The sequence below is a fragment of the Schistocerca nitens genome, chromosome 5 (genome assembly GCF_023898315.1).
Source record: "Schistocerca nitens isolate TAMUIC-IGC-003100 chromosome 5, iqSchNite1.1, whole genome shotgun sequence".
In the NCBI taxonomy this organism is placed as follows: Eukaryota; Metazoa; Arthropoda; class Insecta; order Orthoptera; family Acrididae; genus Schistocerca; species Schistocerca nitens.
The window spans coordinates 208797629-208822049 of NC_064618.1; the positions used below are offsets into that span (position 1 = coordinate 208797629).

At 40.4% G+C, this 24421-nt stretch overlaps 1 protein-coding gene across 1 annotated transcript in view; it reads right to left on the minus strand.

Moving 5' to 3' along the window:
- LOC126260225 (glutamate receptor 1-like) overlaps positions 1-24421 on the minus strand; it is a 1552181-nt gene that overhangs the window by 167103 nt on the left and 1360657 nt on the right. The window lies entirely within an intron of this gene.

Below are 24421 nucleotides of genomic sequence, written 5' to 3' on the forward strand. Positions count from 1 at the left end.
CTGTCTGGTCTCCTTCCCCAAACCAACCAACCAACCAACCTGACCCCGCCGGGAAACGAACCAGGGACCCCTTGCTCTGGAAGCGAGAACGCGACTGCGAGACCAAAAGCTGCGTGCGTTTGCATAGGATTCGTATAAGATTTTATTTTATTTTATGTATTATTACATGTTATGACGTGAAATTCACGTACTAGGTTTTTCCATGACCTTGATCCTAACGAAATAGACTTGTCTTTAGAATAATGGGGATATTTTTCCGAAAATGCAGTAAATCAGGTAGTATGTCTCCAGCAGTGGCGTCTCGTGAGTATGCATTTTGGGTGTTCCAAATATTTAGATTCGGATAAAGATGAAAGTGTAAAATAGCATCTCCTGTATAACAGCAGTGATTATAGACAGATTTATACAACTGCAGCCACAACTAATAATAATATTAACAATAATAATGGCAATAATTTGCATTACTTGTCCGACAAAAGAAAGGATTGCTTTTGTGGAATTTTGTTGTTCTGTACATAATTAAGTGCAGTTTTGGGCAAGAAAAAAATAATGTGTAAGCTTTCGCTAATCTATGTTTAGCATTTTTGTGTAAATGGGACATTTCGAGTTTTTTTTATTTTTTCGGACAAATGTACAAGCTCCCTAACATGTCAGTTAGTCCACGTATTAAATTCCGGAATTAAAATCAGACATACATTGCGTTTCTTCCGTTGCACCCACATTAGCACTTATACTTATTGCACACTACTTCGTTAAATGTTCGCTTGTAGTCTCGGCTATTCGATTTCGTCACTTTTTCAACCAACAGATCTGGTGAGGAAGGCCCTTGTTTCTTTGCTGCTCACTAGCCCTTGTAATTTAGTTTTTCTTAGCACTTAAAATAGATTCTAAAGAGCTCATACGAAAGCTGATTCACTGTTTCGTGTTTGTACTGCTACCTGCACAGTAAACAACCAACTTCAAACACAAACTGCCGTTCGAAGAAATTATTTAGTACAGGTATTAGTGTGGACAAACACATTCAGGTAAAAAAATAAAAAAATAAAAAATCCTCACTAAACTTGTGCATTCTTCTATCAAGAATACAAAAGGATGACTGTATGATAAATTCAAAACTTAATATACTATAGCTTACTCAGAAATCCATAAAATAGGTTTTTCTATCAGCGTAACTATAATATATACTGACGTCCGATTTAATTTTACTACATAGTGACTGAACTGGCGTATCTCAGCATAAGGACGCCCACATCGGGGCAAGAGCGGACTGCACCCCACCCCCTGCCCTAGCTCTCAGGGATACGAAAATATACATTGCAGCCGGCGTTTGTCTTTCAGAAAAAATATAAAATTCGGTATGTGCAGGATTTTCTTAACAGACTCTGAAGTGGAACTAACTTATGGGTACTTAAAAGTCGCCATTCGTCTTTGAAAATAGTATAAGTACTTCATACGCTGAGGTCTTACCCCACCTACAAACAATCGTATAGGCGCTCTTGCTTAGGAGTGTGCTACCATCTAGCTGGATTTATGTCAAGCGAACGCGGATAAGCATCTGCTGCAGTGTACCACTACCTAGTGCCATTGACGTAAACTTATAGTTGGGTAGTAAGATCTTGCTGTTCACCCCATGAACGGTGCACGTTGGTTATTAGATCCGTGGGTATTTGACCCCATAAGGCAATTACGTGATGTCTGTTGCCCAGGTACAAAAGCTCCTTAAAACGTTCAAGACTGATGTGCTCGCGATCTTGCTCTCTGCTCTCCGATTGAAAGTGGAATTCGCAGTGCCTTTGCTTTTAATGTCTCAAGAAGTTTTGTTGATATCAATATATCTAATTTGCCTTTCTAACAACTGTTACGTTTTCGATTTCTTCTCATTTTTCGCTGCAAATATTTCGCTTTAATTTTCCTCTGTTTACTATTCATTTCTTTTCTATTCATATTTATTATTCCTTCCTTTCTTGAACATTTATATATTCCCTCGTCTCCCTGAACAATTGAAGTTTTTTTTTCTGTTATCCAAGATATTTCACAGTTACCGTCCTCATATCGATGTTCACTTGTCCATCGCCTATCGTTGTATTTTTACGGATATATTCCCCTTCAAGTGAACAGAACGGTATGGTATCCGTCGCTCCAGTAGCTAACAGTATCATGTTGGTCTAGTGATTAAGTACTAGTCTGCAAAGCGAGAGGCTGTGCGATCAAACTCTGGTCGAACTACAAAACATAGTTAGTCTGCCTGTAACCTAGCGTCAGTGATGTGAAGGAACGACATGGGTTTCGGATTCCACGTCAAACTGTACGTCCCGTTTCTCTGGCAGCATTACAGCACTGGGTTAGCGCCACGCAAATCGCCGAATTAACGTCCAGTCGAAAGATTTTCATCCGTTTGTTCTTCATTCATTCACACGTAATTATTATTATTATTATAACAGCCTCAGAGAAATTAAAACTGACACCACCACTCCTCTAAACTTCAGTACCCACTACTTACACGTTGATTCTCGCAGATGATGTTCTTAAACCTCAGACTATTCTTCATCATTATTAGATTGTGATATGACTCTATATCTGATCCTGAGTATGCCTTATAACGCAGTATCACATTTATATATCTTTGTCTTACCCTGAGGTAATTTAGTCGTTATCTGCCTGTGTTTCCTCACGTTTTCGAGATATAACTCATCAGATGTCTGTTGAATGTGGAATTCGATGCTTTTACCTGAAGATCTTTACAGATTTCAAGGAACGTTTGTTTTCCCTCATCCCCACAGCGGAGTTCCTCTTCTCCCTTTGCTAGGCCATATTTGTTCTTCCACTATAGCAATCCAATCCCTATGGTTTTTAGTTTACATCCACGTTTGGATACAGAGTACCCTTTCAATTTCCTCACATAATAATTCCATCTGGTGCTAGATTGTATACTTGAACAATAGTTGGTGTCACTGGCTTGATTAAAGTCTGATGAGGATAATGCTTCGTTACACTGTTCACAGTAGCTCCCTCTTTTCACGGTTTTTCTCTCCATAAAGAATCCTGCTCCTAATAACATGTTATGTTATTGTTGATGTTATCCCACATTCAACTGACCAGACAAATGTTTCTTCTTTTCATTTCGCATCACAGACCACTACTAGTACAAAATACGAACCAAGTGTATCCCAGTCCAAGAAGAAATGAGCCATTGCATTTTAATCCGGCAACTGCAACGTATGAACAAAAACGTTGCGTCTGAGCGTGAACCTACTAGCGCAGCGTCGGTGAGTAGACGCGATTGCCATCTCTGGGTAAAGCGGCGAAACAGTTGCGCATGACTCACTCTCAATCGACAAGCGGCACTGGGGCCGGTAACTGCTATATACTCGGTAGTACGAGAGTTTACGATCGATATGATGCATTAATGTAGATAATCTTTGTACGTTTAACTTGTAAATCGCATAACGTGGTTATAATTCTGCGAATTTTGTTCTCTGCCAGAAAAAAATTATAGGTGCGTATATTATGAGACTGAGAACTTAATGAAAAGTTTCGTTTTAAAAAAATTCTTAGACATTTAATTAAATGTGGCAGATGAAAATCAATAAAAATGTAATGAGTTGTGGTAGTTTGGCTTTCCTGAACAGTGAGTCGCTTACTGAAGACAGCGTTGATCACACATCAACAAAACGAATACAAGGCTCCAGAGAATGAATTTCACAGTCACCAATGGAAGCCGAACAAAATGGATATAAGGTTTCAGAGAATGAATTTCAAAGTCACCCATGGAAGACAGTGCTGACCCGTTACGAGTGAAACGTCGTCCTAAGTTTAGACTTGCTAGTTGTGCATTTGGTATAAACAGTGACATGAACTGCACATTATGGGCAATAAATAAATGTAGTTCTGCTATGTAAAAACGTCCTTCGAGAATTGGTAATAACTGTCATTTGGGTAAAGAAAACTTAGGTCTATCATTTCGATGTCACCAACAAAGAAACTTTTCAGTTTATGAGAGGAAACTTCACTACCTTTTTTGATTGGCAGTAATACGGAAATACTTCAGTATACTTCTGCAAACTAATATTCAGTATACGCATGCAGACTAGTAGTTTTTTGTCATAATGTAAAAGTAATCATGCCGAACGATGATTGAAAGCGAAAGTGGCGGATAAAACAGGTGCTGTTGTTCTTACAGAGTACAGTGACATTGAACCTTTTGGAATAACAATTAAAAGTGGATGGAATTAAGTTTTCGCAAACGCAATGCAGGCGTAAAGTGAAGTTAACTGTTCATGTCTGCTTGTATGCTTTCAAGAGAACGTTTGCTTGCTCAGTATCGAAGACACAGCTGCTTAGTATGTTAAGACACGAAGTTAACTCGTCTCAGGAAGTGTTACACTTGATGTTATACAGAATTTTAGAACATGTGAAATAGACAAAACAGTGGCCTATTATTCAGCTAACTGTTTCATGTGACTTACCTTTCAGATTCTTATGCTTTTAGTGATTCATGTGGTGCGTTACAGTAGCCAGAATTGTTCTATGTTAAGTGTTTAGTGTTATGAGGGAAATTTCAAACTCTACCTTATTCCTTTATCTTTGAGGGTACAGTTTACCGTGATGGTGAGTTTGAAGACCGCTTTCAGTTAAGGGTACTTGTACGTCAATTATCTTTGTCACATTAGGTTTCTAGATGTTAATGCTACACATTGCTTTTGTCTTCTTATACGATGACTATTCGTAAACTAAGTGCACTGACACCAGCCATACTCTAAGGTCTTCGATTTTATACAGGTCAAGCTTACAATCTAAGTTCCCCTAAAAAAGACAGAACAACGTCTAATTATTTCAATTTTTTTTATTTTGCTTATCACTGCAACAGGGTCAAAATTGAGTGGTAGAATTTACAGATAAGAATAGCATGATAGAGCATGTTAGTGCACTACACTTCCTGAATCTCTTTCCTATGACTTTTTGTCCGGCGTCTGTCTTCTTACAGATCGTTTTCGCACTCTTGAACTATAAGCTGAAGAAGAATTACTCGTTAAAGAAGCATATTTGAAACACCTTCGAAAGCTAATAAGGTTGCACAGTTTGCTTCTAATCCTTTCTTTCAGCAATGGAAGTAGGAACATAATAGGGGCTAATAAGATTGCACAGTTTGTTTCTAAACCTTTCTTTCAGCAACGGAAGTAGGAACATAATGGGCTAATTTTGAAAGTAGGACTGAAATTCAGTTATCCTCAGGATGTGTCAATGATGAGGAAGGAAATCGATTGTGCCTTCTCATAGGAACCGTCCTGGTATTAGCCCATAACGACTTATGGAAATCAAGGAGAATCTGAATCTGGATGGTGAGGGGTGGGGGTGGAGGGGTGGGGCGCATGAACAATCATCTTCCTGAATGTGAGCCCATTGTGCTAACACTGACTTTTAACTTCGAAAAGACTCACTATACGCAATTCAGAGCCTGTAAGAGGTTTCCACCCAGAATATGCATTAAGTATGAAGAAGAACAGATAGAAGAGGTTGGCACTCTTAAATTCCTGGGATTACAACTTGAAAACAAACTTAGTTGGGAGGAGCATACCACAGAACTGCAGAAACGCCTAAACAAATCTGTATTTGCAATTAGAGTGTTAGCTGACATAGACGACATAAAAATGAAAAGGCTTGCATACTTTGCCTACTTTCATTCCATAGTGTCATATGGTATAATATTTTGGGGTAACTCTTCAAGTCAAACAAAAGTTTTCAGAGTCCAAAAGCGTGTAATACGTATTATTTGTGGAGTACATTCACGGACGTCCTGTAGAAACCTCTTCAAAGAACTGGGTATTCTAACTACTGCCTCTCAGTATATTTACTCCCTAATAAAATTTGTTCTAAATAATATATCTCTTTTTCCAACAAACAGCTCAGTTCATACATACAATACCAGGAACAAAAATGATCTGCACAAGGACTTAAAAGCACTTACTTTAGTTCAAAAAGGGGTCCACTACTCAGAGACACTCATCATCAATAATTTGTCAGAAAACATAAAAAATTTAGTTACAAATAAAGATCAGTTTAAAAGGAGCCTAAAAGACTTACCAGTGGCCAACTCCTACTCCACTGACGAATTTTTTAATAGAAACAAATGATGTATTGTATATATTCATACTATTAGTATTGTTATTTCAGCTTAATATTGACATGTTCTACATCTACGAGGATCTCGTCAGCAAGGATCTATGGAACGAAAAACTAATCTAATCTAATCTAATCTCATCTCATCTCATCTCGCTCAGTGACAATGCGGACAAGCACCGGAGATTTTAACCTCACGCAGTTGCCATCTTCGTAAAAAATTAATCCAATAAGGCAGGCAGAAAGAAATTAAGTAGAAAGACAGGTGACTACAAAAGCAGAATAAAGCACAATTACTGAAAAACAAAATGTTAGAAAAATCAAGGAAAGATAGGGATATAACGAGAGGTAAAGATACAACAAAATTACGCTCAAGCCATGACTTTGATACAGATGTGCAGAATATATCACACACATTTTCAAGAAAACAGGGTATTATATAAACTGCGAAGTAGTTAATAATCCCATAAGGTAGAAAATCATTGCAAATGTTGACGACGAATGCAATAGTCACAGATAATAAACTTAAAAAAGTAATAATAATTTTTACCGTTATAGCAACAATAAGGCAGCTGCAAGGCAAAACAGTTCTATGATACACAGACTGAAAGACGAACGTAGACACACACACACGCACACACACACACACAGAGAGAGAGAGAGAGAGAGAGAGAGAGAGAGAGAGAGTTGCCCACATGTAGACTCATACACATGAACTACCAAGACTTGTACATACATTAGACATGAACATAAATGAACGTTGATACCAGATAAAACGATAGAATAAGATCTAAGCGATGAGAGCACTAACGGAAACAAACGACTTGAAAAGTGTGATCTGTAAACAGGTCGTTTATTCAGTTAAGTAACAAATTTTGGAATGTGACATTCTTGGCCAGTTAATCCATAGTTTTCTAGAAAATAGAAGCAGCTAGTTATCAGATGCTACCATTACATTACAGTAATAGTGCTAAATTCGTTGGCATGTGAGAAAGTACGAAAATGCACGGAAGCAAGTTCCATTGATTATGCATACACTAAAGAAATCTTTTCCTTAACATAAGAGTTTTCTGGGTAAGTGACCGCGACTTTCTGTAAAACAACTGTCATCGAATATAGCCGACGTTTCGGGCACTGAAAGAAGGTTTATTCAGTGACATTTATTTTACAATATAACACGTTACCATTTCCAGGATTTATGTTAACTGACTCTAGCCGTGGAAGCTTACACATATACAGTCATGTTTCTGTTACTTCTGGTTTTCCTCTGCGTTCGTAGATATTGCTGTGCTTCCTAAAATTGAGTGTGGTTGACTTGCACTGTGTTGTAAAAATAGTCTCCTGTAGAAAATGATCCTCATAATCATGGCCCCTACATGCTGAGCATATTTTCTGGTAAGAAAAAAGAACTCATCTTGGACAGTAATGCAATTTACAGTGAAATATTCATTCCTCATATGTGTTCAGCTAAGGCACGCTGATAAGAGATAAAACTTTTCTCCGGCAGAGACGTTCTTCTTGTCTTCGCTTCCAACTCTGAGTCTACATCCAGTTATATCTAAGATATAAATATTGGCCTCATATTATTTATACTCTGGCATCGACATTTAATTTTTGGATCATTTTTCAACATTGATCTCGACATATCCCACCGATTTCTCCATTTACTATACAGTCCTAGAAAGTTTCTTGAGTCGTATCTATGATTGTTGACTTGTGTTGCTTCACCATCGTGTTGCATGTTAAAGACTACTGCCCTGGAAAAACTGTAGGCGTCCTCTTAGCGATTCCATACCAGCATTCGGTACCAGGTGGTTATAGTTGCAGTGGTGGTGTACCGAGTGCAGCATTTCGGATTGTATACGTCGCAAGACGCTGAAACATCATAGGTATGTTCATTATTAGGTGAATTAAGATTGTTAGATATAATTAAGTCTTGATTTCTTTTAGATTTATGGTATTAATTTTTTTAACCTTTTAGAGCTCTTCATATACATGTTATTATTCTCAACATGGTTCTTATTATGCTGGTGTTTATACTTGTAGTCTTGGCTATTTGCTTGAATATCATTTTTTTTTTATTTTAATGTCCTCTAGTTCTGTTCTAACTCCAAATCTGGAGTTTGATGAGATAGACAAAATCGTTCCTATCATTAATGTTGACAGGAAGAGAAGTCTTCTAGTCACGGACCACTTTCTGCCACCAGGTGAAAATATGACCCTATAAGCAGTCACACTGTAGTGCGGTTACAGGAAAAGAGGAGGAACTATCAAACAGGTATCCAGAATGAGATTTTCACTCTGCAGTGGAGTGTAAGCTGATATGAAACTTCCTGGCAGTTTAAAACTGTGTGCCGGACCGAGACTCGAACTCGGGACCTTAGCCTTTCGCGGGCAAGTGCTCTACCAACTGAGCTATCCAAGCATGACTGACGCACCATCCTCACAGCTTTACTTCTGCCAGTACCTCGTCTCCTACCTTCCAAACTTTACAGAAGCTCTCCTGCGAACCTTGCAGAACTAGCACTCCTGAAAGAAAGGATATTGCGGAGACATGGCTTAGCCACAGCCTGGGGGATGTTTCCAGAATGAGATTTTCACTCTGCAGCGGGATGTGCGCTGATATGATAAAACTGTGTGCCGGACCGCGAAAGGCAAAGGTCCCGAGTTCGAGTCTCGGTCCAGCACACAGTTATAATCAGCCATGAAGTTTCATCAAACAGATAGTTATGGCACAGGGATCAGGTCAGAAGTTATAACATGGGTTCAGTATTGCTTCCGATTCAGCAACATGCTGCAACCGTAACGCAGCATGGTCGCCAGTTGCCCGCAGCGTATCCGGTGTAATGAGAGCGACATGTCATCGAACGCCATCCATCGGGATCAAGAAGGGTCTGGGTACATCCCTTTTAGATACGATCTTTCAGATATTTCCGAAAGCGCCAAGTTAGGGTTTAGGTAGGCGAATCTGGAAGGCCACAGATCTTTTAATTGCCTAGAGATGATACGGTCATTACCGAAAGTTTCTCGAAGCAAATATTTCACCTGGAAATTAACATGTGGTGTCTTTCATCTTGCATGAAAAGAATGGTGTGGACACAGCAGCTTTCTTTCAAAGGTGGAATCACTTGTTGCTAAAACAGGTCCTTATATCGTGCTGATGTCACCGTACGCCTAACAGGCTCGCGAGGTGTCACGTCCTCGAAGGAACGTGTGAAAGCACACCACACAGTCACATAAAACGAGTGCTGTGGATGTTCCTGCACAACATGTGGCGGAGTAGAGCCCCCATGTGGGACAGTTCTGTGCAGAGCGAAATTCGTGAATTCCATCCAAACAATACTCCACTGCCACAAATCATCCATTTTCATGCGAATAAAAAAAAATTACCAGTGTGAAATGATTAGATTAGATTAGATTAGATTAATACTAGTTCCATGGATCATGAATACGATATTTCGTAATGATGTGGAACGAGTCGAATTTTCCAATACATGACATAATTAGGTTAATTTAACAACATACTTAAGTTAATATAACAACTTTATTTTTTGTGTTTTTTGTTTTTCTTTATTTTTTATTTTTATTTTTTTATTTTTTAATATTTTTGTTTTCTGTTCTTTTCTTTTTTTCTTAATTTATATCTAAAAATCCCTCTATGGAGTAGAAGGAGTTGTCATTCAGATATTCTTTTAATTTCTTCTTAAATACTTGTTGGTTATCTGTCAGACTTTTGATACTATTTGTTAAGTGACCAAAGACTTTAGTGCCAGTATAATTCACCCCTTTCTGTGCCAAAGTTAGATTTAATCTTGGATAGTGAAGATCATCCTTTCTCCTAGTATTGTAGTTATGCACACTGCTATTACTTTTGAATTGGGTTTGGTTGTTAATAACAAATTTCATAAGAGAGTATATATACTGAGAAGCTACTGTGAATATCCCTAGATCCTTAAATAAATGTCTGCAGGATGATCTTGGGTGGACTCCAGCTATTATTCTGATTACACGCTTTTGTTCAATAAATACTTTATTCCTCAGTGATTAATTACCCCAAAATATGATGCCATATGAAAGCAATGAGTGAAAATAGGCGTAGTAAGCTAATTTACTAAGATGTTTATCACCAAAATTTGCAATGACCCTTATTGCATAAGTAGCTGAACTCAAACGTTTCAGCAGATCATCAATGTGTTTCTTCCAATTTAATCTCTCATCAATGGACACACCTAAAAATTTGGAATATTCTACCTTAGCTATATGCTTCTGATTAAGGTCTATATTTATTAATGGCGTCATACCATTCACTGTATGGAACTGTATGTACTGTGTCTTATCAAAATTCAGTGAGAGTCCGTTTACAAGGAACCACTTAGTAATTTTCTGAAAGACAGTAGTGACAATTTCATCAGTTAATTCTTGTTTGTCAGGTGTCATTACTATACTTGTATCATCAGCAGCGAGAACTAACTTTGCCTCTTCATGAATATAGAATGGCAACTCATTAATATATAATAAGAACAACAAATACCCAAGACTGACCCTTGTGGAACCCCATTCTTGATAGTTCCCCAGTTTGAGGAATGTGCTGATCTTTGCATGTTATGAGAACTACTTATTTCAACTTTCTGCACTCTTCCAGTTAGGTACGAATTAAACCATTTGTGCACTGTCCCACTCATGCCACAATACTTGAGCTTGTCTAGCAGAATTTCATGATTTACACAATCAGAAGCCTTTGAGAGATCACAAAAAATCCCAATGGGTGGTGTTCGGTTATTCAGATCATTCAGAATTTGACTGGTGAAAGCATATATGGCATTTTCTGTTCAAAAACCTTTCTGGAAACCAAACTGACATTTTGTTAGTACTTCATTTTTACAGATATGTGAAGCTACTCTTGAATACATTACTTTCTCAAAAATTTTGGATAAAGCTGTTAGAAGGGAGATTGGATGGTAATTGTTGACATCAGATCTATCCCCCTTTTTATACAAAGGTATAACAATAGCATATTTCAGTCTATCAGGGAAAATGCCCTGTTCCAGAGAGTTATTACACAGGTGGCTGAGAATCTTACTTATCTGTTGAGAACAAGCTTTTAGTATTTTGCTGGAAATGCCATCAATTCCATGTGAGTTTTTGCTTTTAAGTAAGTTTATTATTTTCCTAATTTCAGAGGGAGAAGTGGGTGAGATTTCAATTGTATCAAATTGCATAGGTATGGCCTCTTCCATTAACAGCCTAGCATCTTCTAATGAACACCTGGATCCTACTATATCCACAACATTTAGAAAATCATTATTAAAAATATTTTCAACTTCTGACTTTTTGTCTGTAAAGTTTTCATTCAATTTGATGGTAATACTGTCTTCCTCTGCTCTTGGTTGACCTGTTTCTCTTTTAATAATATTCCAAATTGTTTTAATTTTATTATCAGAGTTGCTGATTTCAGACATGATACACATACTCCTGGATTTTTTAATAACTTTTCTTAATATAACACAGTAGTTTTTATAATGTTTGATAGTTTCTGGGTCACTACTCTTTCTTGCTGTCAGATACATTTCCCTTTTCCGGTTACAAGATATTTTTATACCCTTAGTAAGCCATGGTTTGTTACAAGGTTTCTTACGAGTATATTTAACTATTTTCTTGGGGAAGCAGTTTTCAAATGCATTTACAAAAATGTCATGAAATAAATTATATTTTAAATTGGCATCAGGTTCACGGTACACCTCATCCCAGTCTAACTGCTGTAGGCTTTCCCTGAAATTTGCAATTGTTAAATCGTTGACTGAGCGTACTACTTTGGAGGACTGTTTAGTATTGCTGAATGGAGCTATGTCATATATTGTGACTAGCTGTGCACCATGATCAGAAAGACCATTCTCAACAGGCTGAGCATTTATCTGGTTAAACTTATCTTGGTCTATAAAGAAGTTATCTATCAGTGAGCTGCTATCCTTTACCATCCGAGTAGGAAAATCAATAACGGGTGTAAAATTGAAAGAACCGAGTAATACTTCAAGGTCATTTTTCCTATTACCCTCTTTCAGAGAATCTACATTGAAGTCCCCACAAATAATAATTTGCTTCCCCCTGTCTGACAGATAGCACAACAAGGAGTCCAAATTTTTCAGAAATAGATGAAAATTTCCTGATGGGGACCTATATACAGTTACAATTATAAAGGTGCCTTTATTTAATTTAAGCTCACAGGCACATGCTTCTATATGTTTCTCTACACCAAACTTTTTTGTTTCTATACTTTTTGCACAATGATAACTTTTGACATATATGGCAACTCCTCCTTTCTCCATATTTTCTCTCATTACATGTGCAGAGAGCTTATATCCACTTACATTTACCTTATCCAAGTCAGTAACAATGTGGTGCTCAGACAGGCATAGTATATCTATTTCATTCTCAGCTTCTAAATCTTCTAAACAAACCAGAAGCTCATCTACTTTATTCTTTAAACTCCTAATATTTTGATGAAATATACTTAAATTATTTTTAATTATACTTTTATGAGAACCTTTCCTTATTCTAACATTTGCAGTACTCTCCTGTCTGAGTTTCTCATTGTGCTTAGGCCTAGTTCCTATACCAGTGGTCACATGGTGTTCAGAGAGGCAGATTATGCCAACTGGGTTGGGTGACTTTAATTCATCAATGTAGTTACCTAGGACTGAGATACAACTTGGTGGAGATAAAATTTCTGGTGATTGGTGAAAATTTATAATTGACAGCTGTGATTGGTGATCCAATGTGCTAGAATTGTGCTGTTTAATTTCTTTCCTAAACTGAAGATTTGTTTCAATCCTGACCTCTCATAGAACTTGACATCTTTCTGTCTTACCTATCCTAAAAATGGTGCTGCTCCAACACCTGTAACCACTGGTATTTTACCATTCATGGCAGTGCCGCCCCCCCCCCCCCCCTTAAATTTCCTGCTATTACCCCAGCCAGTTTCCCCTTCCCTTTCCTGTTGAGATGCAGACCGTGCCTGGTATAGTCCCACCTACTGAGATAATCAACAGGAACCACACCAATATGAGCTTCCGCACCCGACCCAAGCAGCCGTTCCAACTCCAAATTAACTCTCCCAACAGAAGAGTTCATATGAGGCCGGTCATGGCGTCTCAGGACAGATACAAATTCAACATTGGTGTGTCTCGATGCCGACGCAATCTTTACCAGGCCACACTCTATAATGTACCCAGGATCTCTGTCGATGCTGTTCCCTCGCCCTCCCACAATAACCACGGTGTCTTCCCTGGTAAATCCTTTACAGAGTGAACCTAAATCCTCTGTCACCTGATCCAGACTAGCACTTGGTTTGAAAAAATTTGTGACCTGGTATTCTGGTCCTAATTCCTCCTGCAGAAGTTGGCCTACACCTCTGGCATGAGAACTGCCTAACAACAAAACTTTCTTCCTTTTCGATGACTTTCCTACATTCTGTTTCAATTTCCTATTGAAAGTTTGTTGTGTCCTGTCTACACCTACCTCTGCTTGAGGCTCATCAGTTTCTAACTGAAGCAACAGGTCAAACTTATTTTTGACATTCACCACAATACTGTCAGACTTAGTTCTAGGCCTGTTCCTTCTGCTACCTGTTGCCACTTCCCACCTCTCTTTGTCCTTCTCCCTCCTTAACCTGTCCAGATCTTCCCTAGCCTGATCTAGCTCAGCCTGAAGGGCAGCAATTTTCCCCTCCTGTTCCACTATCTTCCTACCTCTGCTGCAAATCCTACATAACCACTGATGAGCCTGATCCACTTTCCCAACACCCACGCCACTGCAGTCCTCCCAGTGAAAAAACTACTGCATCCGTCACACCAAACCCCGGAACTAACAATTCTACGGCAAGTCAGGCACTTCTCACTCATGGCAAAAATAATACTTTAGCTAGAATAAATCAATTAAATTACCGAAAATCAAAAAAAGACGTTAAAAGAATTAAGCCTATTCACAAATGTATATAAGCAAGTTTCTGATTTAAAATTCCGCTGTTTTTCTGAGACCTGTATTAAAACAATGAAGGTATACGCTATTTATTATATATTTCACTCGATGGAATGAAAAAAAAAGGACAATTAAACGAGATACTTTAACTTTGATTCTCCAAAAACGTTACGAGAATTAGGCCTATAAACAAATGTATATAAGCAAGTTTCTGATATAAAGTTACGCTGTTTTTCTGAAATATGTATTAAAACAATGAAGTTATACGCTATTTACGGTAGTTTACTTATTTGTTACCGAGAAACTAGTTAAATTACCGTGAAACAAGAAACAAACACGTTTACAAAATTTAAGCATAAGCGCGACTTCGCGAAGTTACGATCTTTTCGTGTTTTCTGAAAAAATACGCAAAGAAAAGTCAAACCTTTACCGGCAAGACTAAACGATACACCAATTCACGTATTTAATTTGTTGTCGGCGTTAAACTAAATTATATTCCTGTCTAAATCACTTAACTTTCTGGAAATGGTTTCTGGCGTCACTTACTCGGCGGCCATCTTGGTACCATCGCAAAATCTTTTGCACTGTTGACCAGGATGGAGACATTACCGTAACACAGCTCGAGCACTGGATGCAGAATCTGAGGCATGTGCAGCACAATCGGATATAGCTACTGCAACTTAATCAATAACTGGAAATGGACAACCTCCCTCTCCGTGCTGCACCACCTAATTCATCTGTTTCTTGATTTTTCTTGATCACATTCTTCAGCTCATTTACTGAAATGCGGCCTCTTAGCAGCTGTTGCTTTCGGCAAAGTTCCCGCAAGCAGCGCTCTATTGCTGCCGTTCTGATAAAATAACTTTCCCAGCAGTGCGCGTTATTTCTTCTCAACAGCCGTTGCGTTGCGTACTGAGAACGTCAACCTTCTTAAACCTTTACACTAAAAGTCAATTCATCAAAGAAATCAACATGCATCGCCGAGTGACAAACAGCGTACTGACGTCAAAACAGGCAAAATTTTGCATGCGGGCTGCGTCCAGCGCCATATTTTCACCTGGTGTTAAACGGTGGAACTATTAATTCTTTCAGCATACTCTGCGAGCGCAACGATTAATGGACGTACCTACGATATTTCAGAATGCTATGAGTAATACGGCCCACACTGCAGCACTCGGAATACCGACAGTTTTGTTATAACCAGGCGGTATATGTTGTGTGGCGTTGCTGTCCACTGCCATCCTGCGGAAACACTGTCTGATAAACACTATAGCACGCCGGTCGCGATGGCCGAGCGGTTCTAGGCGCTTCAGTCCGGAACGACGCGACTGATACGGTCGCACGTTCGAATACTGCCTCGGGCATGGATGTGTGTGATGTCCTTAGGTTAGTTTGGTTTAAGTAGTTCTAAGTTCTAGGGGACTGATGACCTCAGATGTTAAGTCCTATAGTGCTCAGAGCCATTTGAACCATTATAGCACAAGAAAATTTGTTCATACTGATAGGAACAGGAGACCTGTGATACGAGTACTGCTTTGACTGTGTCAAGGAAATATGGTATCAACGCAAAGAAACTAACTGAAACTGCATAAACACATGAAACATCTGCTATCAACCGTGCCTTAACTGACATGAATTCATTCAGCATCATTTGCCCAATCGGGCAATGGAAATATACACTCCTGGAAATTGAAATAAGAACACCGTGAATTCATTGTCCCAGGAAGGGGAAACTTTATTGACACATTCCTGGGGTCAGATACATCACATGATCACACTGACAGAACCACAGGCACATAGACACAGGCAACAGAGCATGCACAATGTCGGTACTAGTACAGTGTATATCCACCTTTCGCAGCAATGCAGGCTGCTATTCTCCCATGGAGACGATCGTAGAGATGCTGGATGTAGTCCTGTGGAACGGCTTGCCATGCCATTTCCACCTGGCGCCTCAGTTGGACCAGCGTTCGTGCTGGACGTGCAGACCGCGTGAGACGACGCTTCATCCAGTCCCAAGCATGCTCAATGGGGGACAGATCCGGAGATCTTGCTGGCCAGGGTAGTTGACTTACACCTTCTAGAGCACGTTGGGTGGCACGGGATACATGCGGACGTGCATTTTCCTGTTGGAACAGCAAGTTCCCTTGCCGGTCTAGGAATGGTAGAACGATGGGTTCGATGACGGTTTGGATGTACCGTGCACTATTCAGTGTCCCCTCGACGATCACCAGTGGTGTCCGGCCAGTGTAGGAGATCGCTTCCCACACCATGATGCCGGGTGTTGGCCCTGTGTGCCTCGGTCGTATGCAGTCCTGATTGTGGCGCTCACCTGCACGGCGCCAAACACGCATACGACCATCATTGGCACCAAGGCAGAAGCGACTCTCATCGCTGAAGACGACACGTCTCCATTCGTCCCTCCATTCACGCCTGTCGCGACACCACTGGAGGCGGGCTGCACGATGTTGGGGCGTGAGCGGAAGACGGCCTAACGGTGTGCGGGACCGTAGCCCAGCTTCATGGAGACGGTTGCGAATGGTCCTCGCCGATACCCCAGGAGCAAGTGTCCCTAATTTGCTGGGAAGTGGCGGTGCGGTCCCCTACGGCACTGCGTAGGATCCTACGGTCTTGGCGTGCATCCGCGCGTCGCTGCGGTCCGGTCCCAGGTCGACGGGCACGTGCACCTTCCGCCGACCACTGGCGACAACATCGATGTACTGTGGAGACCTCACGCCCCACGTGTTGAGCAATTCGGCGGTACGTCCACCCGGCCTCCCGCATGCCCACTATACGCCCTCGCTCAAAGTCCGTCAACTGCACATACGGTTCACGTCCACGCTGTCGCGGCATGCTACCAGTGTTAAAGACTGCGATGGAGCTCCGTATGCCACGGCAAACTGGCTGACACTGACGGCGGCGGTGCACAAATGCTGCGCAGCTAGCGCCATTCGACGGCCAACACCGCGGTTCCTGGTGTGTCCGCTGTGCCGTGCGTGTGATCATTGCTTGTACAGCCCTCTCGCAGTGTCCGGAGCAAGTATGGTGGGTCTGACACACCGGTGTCAATGTGTTCTTTTTTCCATTTCCAGGAGTGTATATTGAAGTGCAATTACTCTTCTTTTACACTCTTACCTACTTCAGGACATGTTTCTGTGCGAAGAACAAAATGGGGTTCCATGCAATGCTGGCCGCCTTTCTCCAACAAAAGAACTGCGAATAATCTGTACCTCGTAGGAGAGGCATATCATGAGTACTATTGGGTGATACGATGCATTTTTACTTAACTAGTGTGATTTCCAGATTCATTTCACGTTCGCATGTTCATTCAGTGTGGCAGGCATCGACCTCTGCAGAGATACGCGTGTGTTGTATAAATCGTGTATCACGGACAAAAGGGTGGAGTAATAATTGTTGGAACTTCATAAATACTGCATTTGACGGATATGATTAATGAGTAATTTTGGTGCTATTGGAAAACCAAGAACACATTTCCCTGTAGGCGCATCTCTTTAGAAACTGGAAACAATGAAGTAAATGGAGTAGAAGGTGAAGTATAAATCTTCGTTTACCACCGCTTGAGGTTTAAATGCTATTACTTCTATTATCGCTGTCCTAGATGGCTCTTACAACTTAGTAGGTGGGTATTCCCGCTTTTGTAGTGGAATCGCTGCACGCAATTCTGTCTTCGGAGACATAAAAGAATATTACACCATGACATTTTATTGAAGCAGCTCATTTGTGCCTCCTGAATACTGTGGGCATAGTGCTAATCTTAGGTTAAGAAGTCATTTCTATTCTCCCTATGGATTGTCATCAATCTTTAGCAATGGTCCTTTTGGTGACTGCATAGCGAACTCGTGGAAGGCATGAGCTAAGCAACATTAAAAGTATAATCTATGTCAACTGACTTTGTTAAAACAAACTAATAATTTGTCCAAAATGAACCATGCGTGTGACGACCAGTAAGTAGGGAAGGACAGAACTGCATTACCATCACAGTAACAGTAGTACCAGAGCAATCTGCTAGATAGGAGGAGGTTGTGCATCGGATGTGTAAGTGTGAAAGCAGTAAGACATTCAATGCTTTCTTTTCAAGTATTCGGTTATGTGAAAAAGAACTATTTTTTTCCTTAACACGAATCTTTGTGGTTAGATACTTTCTGATATGACTATTACATAGACATAAAGAGATACTGTAGAACTAAGATTTGCTGTTGTTACAGAGGATAAATGAACACCCATCGACCATTAGGTTTATGGCTCAGTCAGCAGTAGGAAGCTACGCCAAATGTGGAAGTGCCTGATTAGTTCTCCATTGAATAACGTGAGGCATAAGCAATGTCCACGTAGACCAAATTTGTTAGAATGTTAATGGACAGTACCATTTACTGTAAATATTTTCGTTCGAAGTTTTTATACATTCGTAAACAAGCTTAGTTCTAAAATGATGTTAAGTAATGTGATGGAGAACTGATTGATATGGCTTGAACGGAATACGTCAACAATGAGCCTAAAGAACAGTAGAACTGCAGATGTTATAATTTCGAAGTGATGCAGTTATCTCAGTTTTGATACAATCACTGTTGTCAAAAAGCACCACGAAACAGGAAGTAACGAATGTTAGCTACAGAGCAGTAGAAACAGTAGTTACGCTACTTTTTGCACTGAATCTGCAGACCATCTGTTGTTTAATATAAATGGAACTGGCCTACGGATGACACATTGTAAATGAATTTTGCCGTGTCTCACAAAAACCTGATTTTGTTAGTCACTGGTTCCATTTCATTTCATTCAGATACTTTAAAGACAATATACAAATCGCAAGTGCTTTCTGTGCTATCGAAGCGATCTACCGTTTGCGATGGAACAAATACCAGGTACTGCGTCATTCAACACACTGTAAAATCATAGGAATGTCAGAAGGATAAACGCATTATTTTAACTGATAAATTTCCTGTCATATCCCTATTGGGTCTACTAACCAATTAAAGACCAAATTATGCAGACGGTAGGAGAACCTAATAAGAGTATTTCGAAGAAAGGAACCAATGATGTGACATGAGCATTTGAGGCCGTACGGACCTTGAAAGACTAATGCGTTCGCGTCACGTGCTTGTAAACTGCCTGCTACATAACGATCAATTGTCCCTCGTATCTGCAAAGTGTTGACTATTGACTGCACCACAGTTTGTAGTTGATGACCGGTTATCGAAATTGGAGGGCTATTCGTTACAGTGCTGTTTGGGCATGCATTTTAAGGATGGTGAATCAACACGCAGCAAACGTACGCAGAAAAGTTAAGCAACAGGCATCAATCTAACTGGAAGAAATTTAGCGCCGTAGACAGAAACTTAAAGAAATCTAGCCAATCAAGGCACAGGGAGCAGGGTAGCGTTCTTGGCAAATACCTGTTTGCTCAATAGAATTTCATCAATAACCACTCAAAAACGTGGCCGTATAAACGGCCCTTCGTACGAAACGGCTTGGAGAATGCTAGTGAGGGAGCAGTTACACACCGTGTCGTAAACAAAAGGAAGGCGTTTTCATTTATTCGTGAACCCAACGTATTATAATTCATATAGTTCTTTCTTCATGCACGTTCTTGGCAACAAACAAACAAACTCCGTCCGAACAGACCATGAAGGAAACTTCCTGGCAGATTAAAACTGTGTGCCCGACCGAGACTCGAACTCGGGACCTTTGCCTTTCGCGGGCAAGTGCTCTACCATCTTAGCTACCGAAGCACGACTCACGCCTGGTACTCATAGCTTTACTTCTGCCAGTATCTCGTCTCCTACCTTCCAAACTTTACAGAAGCTCTCCTGTGAACAGTTTTAATCTGCCAAGGCTGTGGCTAAGCCATGTCTCCACTATATCCTTTCTTTCAGGAGTGCTAGTTCTGCAAGGTTCGCAGGAGAGCTTCTGTAAAGTTTGGAAGGTAGGAGACCAGATACTGGCAGAAGTAAAGCTGTGAGTACCGGGCGTGAGTCGTGCTTCGGTAGCTCAGATGGTAGAGCACTTGCCCGCGAAAGGCAAAGGTCCCGAGTTCGAGACTCGGTCGGGCACACAGTTTTAATCTGCCAGGATGTTTCATATCAGCGCACACACCGCTGCAGAGTGAAAATCTCATTCTGGAGACCATGAAGGGCCAACGGCACCGACCGGAGGCCGTGTCATCCTTAGCCCACAGTCGTCACTGGATGCGGATATGGAGGGGCACGTGGTCAGTACACCGTTCTCCCGGCCGTATGTCAGTTTACGTGACTGGAGCCGCTACTTCTCAGTCAAGTAGCTCCTCAGTTTGCCTCACAAGGTCTATGTGCATCCCGCTTGCCAACAGCGCTCAACAGACCGGATGGTCACCCTTCGAAGTGCTAGCACAGCCCGACAGCGCTTAACTTCGGTGATCTCACGGGAACCGGCGTTAACACTGCAGCAAGGCCGTTGTCGTTCTTGACAACTCCGTCCGTTAAGCGGCTCAGATCAGCGCCTAATGGATTCAAAATGGTTCAAATGGCTCTGAGCACTATGGGACTTAACATCTATGGTCATCAGTCCCCTAGAACTTAGAACTACTTAAACCTAACTAACCTAAGGACATCACACAACACCCAGTCATCACGAGGCGGAGAAAATCCCTGACCCCGCCGGGAATCGAACCCGGGAACCCGGGCGTGGGAAGCGCACGACCACGAGCTGCGGACTAGCGTCTAATGGACACTGTGACATTATTGTGCAAACAATCAAACTGATACTGATCTACCACTGGCCACAATGAACACAAATCTTCAACCTTTCCTTGACTGGGAACGCTTGGTAGTCGCCTGGGAACAGGGCCTTCTCCAACTACTACCCAAGGAATATGCGGACAACTCCTGACTGCTGGTTTGAACAATACAGCAGCAATACTCGTTCTCACAAGAACAAACTAATATCTGTGTATATTAGCACACTGGACTCCCATTCGGGAGCACAACGGTTCAAATGCGCGTCCTGACATCTCAAATAAGACTTTCAGTTCTTTTTTTTATTTTATTTTACCGTTAAGGTAGGAACCCCCGCGTCGGGCAGACAATTGGCCGGGTGCCGGTCTTTGCATCTGACGCCACTTCGGCGACCTGCAGTCGATGAGGGTGATAGGATGATGATGTGGACAGCACAACACCCTGTCCCTGGGAGGAGAAAATTCCCCGACCTAGCCGGGAATCGAATCCGGGCCCAGAGGATTGACAATCCGTCACGCAGACTTTCAGTGATTTCCCAGAATCGCTCCAGCCAAATGCCATGATTCTGCCTAGGAAAAGACACGGCCGATTTCTTTCCCTGTCCTTAGAAAAATTGGAACTTATGATCCATCTGCAATGAGCACGATGTCGACGGACGTTAAACCCCAAACTTTCTTTTCCGTTTTGTCCGTCACAGCAACAGGAGCAAGACGTGGGACTGATCTCCCATATTATATCAGAGAACCCAGTCACATTTCTAGGCAAAAAAATTAGTTAATGACGAAGTTACAAAAACAACAGTAACGTTCCTGTTTTTCACGCATCGCCATAACTTACAAAGTAATCTTTTCCACTAGAATTTTTCGGATTTCCATAGGTCGATAGGAGGTGCTGCTGATCTGTATTTTGCTTTCTGAGAATTCGATATGTCATACTATCTTACTTTTGGACGCCATAAATACATTTTGCATTTGTCACTGCTGTTATTATTATTATTATTAGTTATTTTTATTAAGATTAAATGTTCTTAAGCTCTGTTATTCCATAAGGTCTTAGACGTGAGCAAATTCTCAGACGGAAAGGAATTTCTGATTTTGGCTGCGAGTGGGCACTCTTTTAAACCAATAGGGAAAGCTGAAAATTTTGTGACGGAACTGGATTCGAACCCCAGTCTCCTACTTACTAGGCAGATGTTCTGACCACTTAGTCATCCGGACACAGTCCTCGTCCCAAGTTCATGAAATATGCTAGCAGGCTCCCGTATGACCTAAATCTGAACTTATCTACACACTACTAATGTAGTGCCCTTGCGCATTTCCATTACTTATGACATTTTGCCGATTCCCGAAGAGTTCGAGCCTTGTGTTCATCCGCGCTGAAGAGATCATTGGCCGTCCTCGCCATAATCTTTTACTTCGGACATAATTTGGTCTGGCTCCAGCTATGCATTCAAAGAACGGAATTTTAAACACCTGCCGAAACACTAGAGAAAGTGCGCCTTACAATCCTTTGGAGAGACTCCTTTAATTTATAATACGGCCGGTGATAACGAGACAGCCCTCCTGTATGAAGGCGTCTACGATAAACCACAGGATAATGAGAACCTTAAAATCTAAAGTTCTCCTCATAATCTTAATGCATCTAGTTTATTGGGAGTAGACAACTTTTGTTGTTTTATCGACCTTTTATTAGAGATCTGCATTGATGAAATGTCTTCTTATGGATGACATTGATAATCATCTTCGAGCATGTTTTCAAAACTGTTACCCAAGAAGCTTTTTTTCTGTTTTAGCGAATAGCTTGCGCTATGTTATTGCGCTATGCTCCGTAAAGAAGTTCCGACTTTGCATTTTTGAAAAAAAATGGAAAAGGAGTTTCAGCAACCATTTTAGCAAATTGACACTTATTTTTATTGTAGGTCTAGACTTTAGCTACTGACTCGATTCAAATGCACTTAAGATAGTTATACAATAGCTGAGACCCAGATCTGCAATAAAAATTCAGATTGGATTTGCGATTGATTGCTGATCCTCAGTTTTGCTTTTTTTGAAATTTACTGCAGTCGCTGTGCACAACGGCCCCAATGGAATCAACATTAATACTGTTTATGGTTAGCTCAGCAAGTAGACGTTGTGGGACTTTTATCGTATTAACGTGAAAAACTACGAGTAGTAGCTACTATAACAAGTGCAGTTAAAGCGCCCCCCCCCCACCCCCACTTCCTCCCACCAGTGCTTCAAAAAAGAAAGAAGTACGTTGAAGAAAATTAGATGAAGGCAAATATAACTGGGAATTTTCTGTTTTATTCTTAAGTTAAACAGTGAGCTTTCTTTTGGTAGTGGTGTGGTAAAGCTATCTGAAGATGTATCAGCAAGGAACTGCATTTTATGCCAGCTCCGCATTTCTTTAGTTGGGCTGAAAACACTTCAGTTAAATACCTATGATGTTTAATTACATTTAATAGTGAGACTAGTTAACGAGAAAGCATTAGGTTTGGGGAAGCATACAGTGAAAAGACTTGTCAATGTAAATGCGGCAAGAGAAATAAAAGCCGAAGTTTCAGCAAAAAGACAAAAAAAAATTGAAGCAGTGAATTAGAAGAAGGGGAAGATAGTGGTTCTTTGAAAACAGTGGTGCTAAAAATGACACAAATTATGGAAAAAGGTGTTTTTTTGAGTATCATATGAAACAGTTTTAAATGCCTTTTTCTGTTTTTCATTTGTTTTACTACAGATAATCTGTGTTGTCAGAAGCTACCTAACCTACTACTATGAAATGTCTACAGGCTCCTCCCCAAAAGTAACACAGCCATGCACCTATGGTCCTGATTATTGTAGATCAGAAAATAATGACATTACAGACTATGTAAAGTATTAACTGCAAATCCATATCTTTAAATAGCATATGAAACACTTCAGAAAATAAATTTCGTGTGAAAATTTTAAATGCCTTTTCCAGTATCTCATTTGTTTCACTAAAGATGCTCTGTGTTGTCAGAAGCTACCTAACCTACTACTATGAAATGCCCACAGGTTCCTCCCCAAAAGTAGTACAGCCATGCACCTATGGTCCTGATTATTGTAGATCAGAAAATAATGACATTACAGACAATGTAAAGTATTAACTGCAAATCCATATCTTTAAACAGCTTATGAAAGAGTTCAGAAAATAAATTTCGTGTGAAAATTTTAAATACTTTTTCCAGTTTTTCATTTGTTTCACTACAATTCTCTGTGTTGCCAGAAGCTACCTAACCTACTACTATGAAATGTCCGCAGGTTCCTCTCCAAAAGTAGAACATCCAAGCATCTACTGTCCTGGATAGAATTTTAACTCCGGTTATTTTCTAATACTTAAATAAGAATATTTAGTGGTTTAATGATACAACATAAAAGCTTCTGAGTTAATATGAATACCTGTTACTGTAGATCAGATACTAATGACATTATAGATAATCTAAAGTATTAGCTGCAGAGCCATATCATTAACAGTATCTACGGTATTTGGTTATCAATACTGGAAATTCAAGACCGGCAAGATAGCAGCCCGGCTACGACTAAGAAATGTGCCAGTACTCTGTGTCGTGTGTGTGTGTGTGTGTG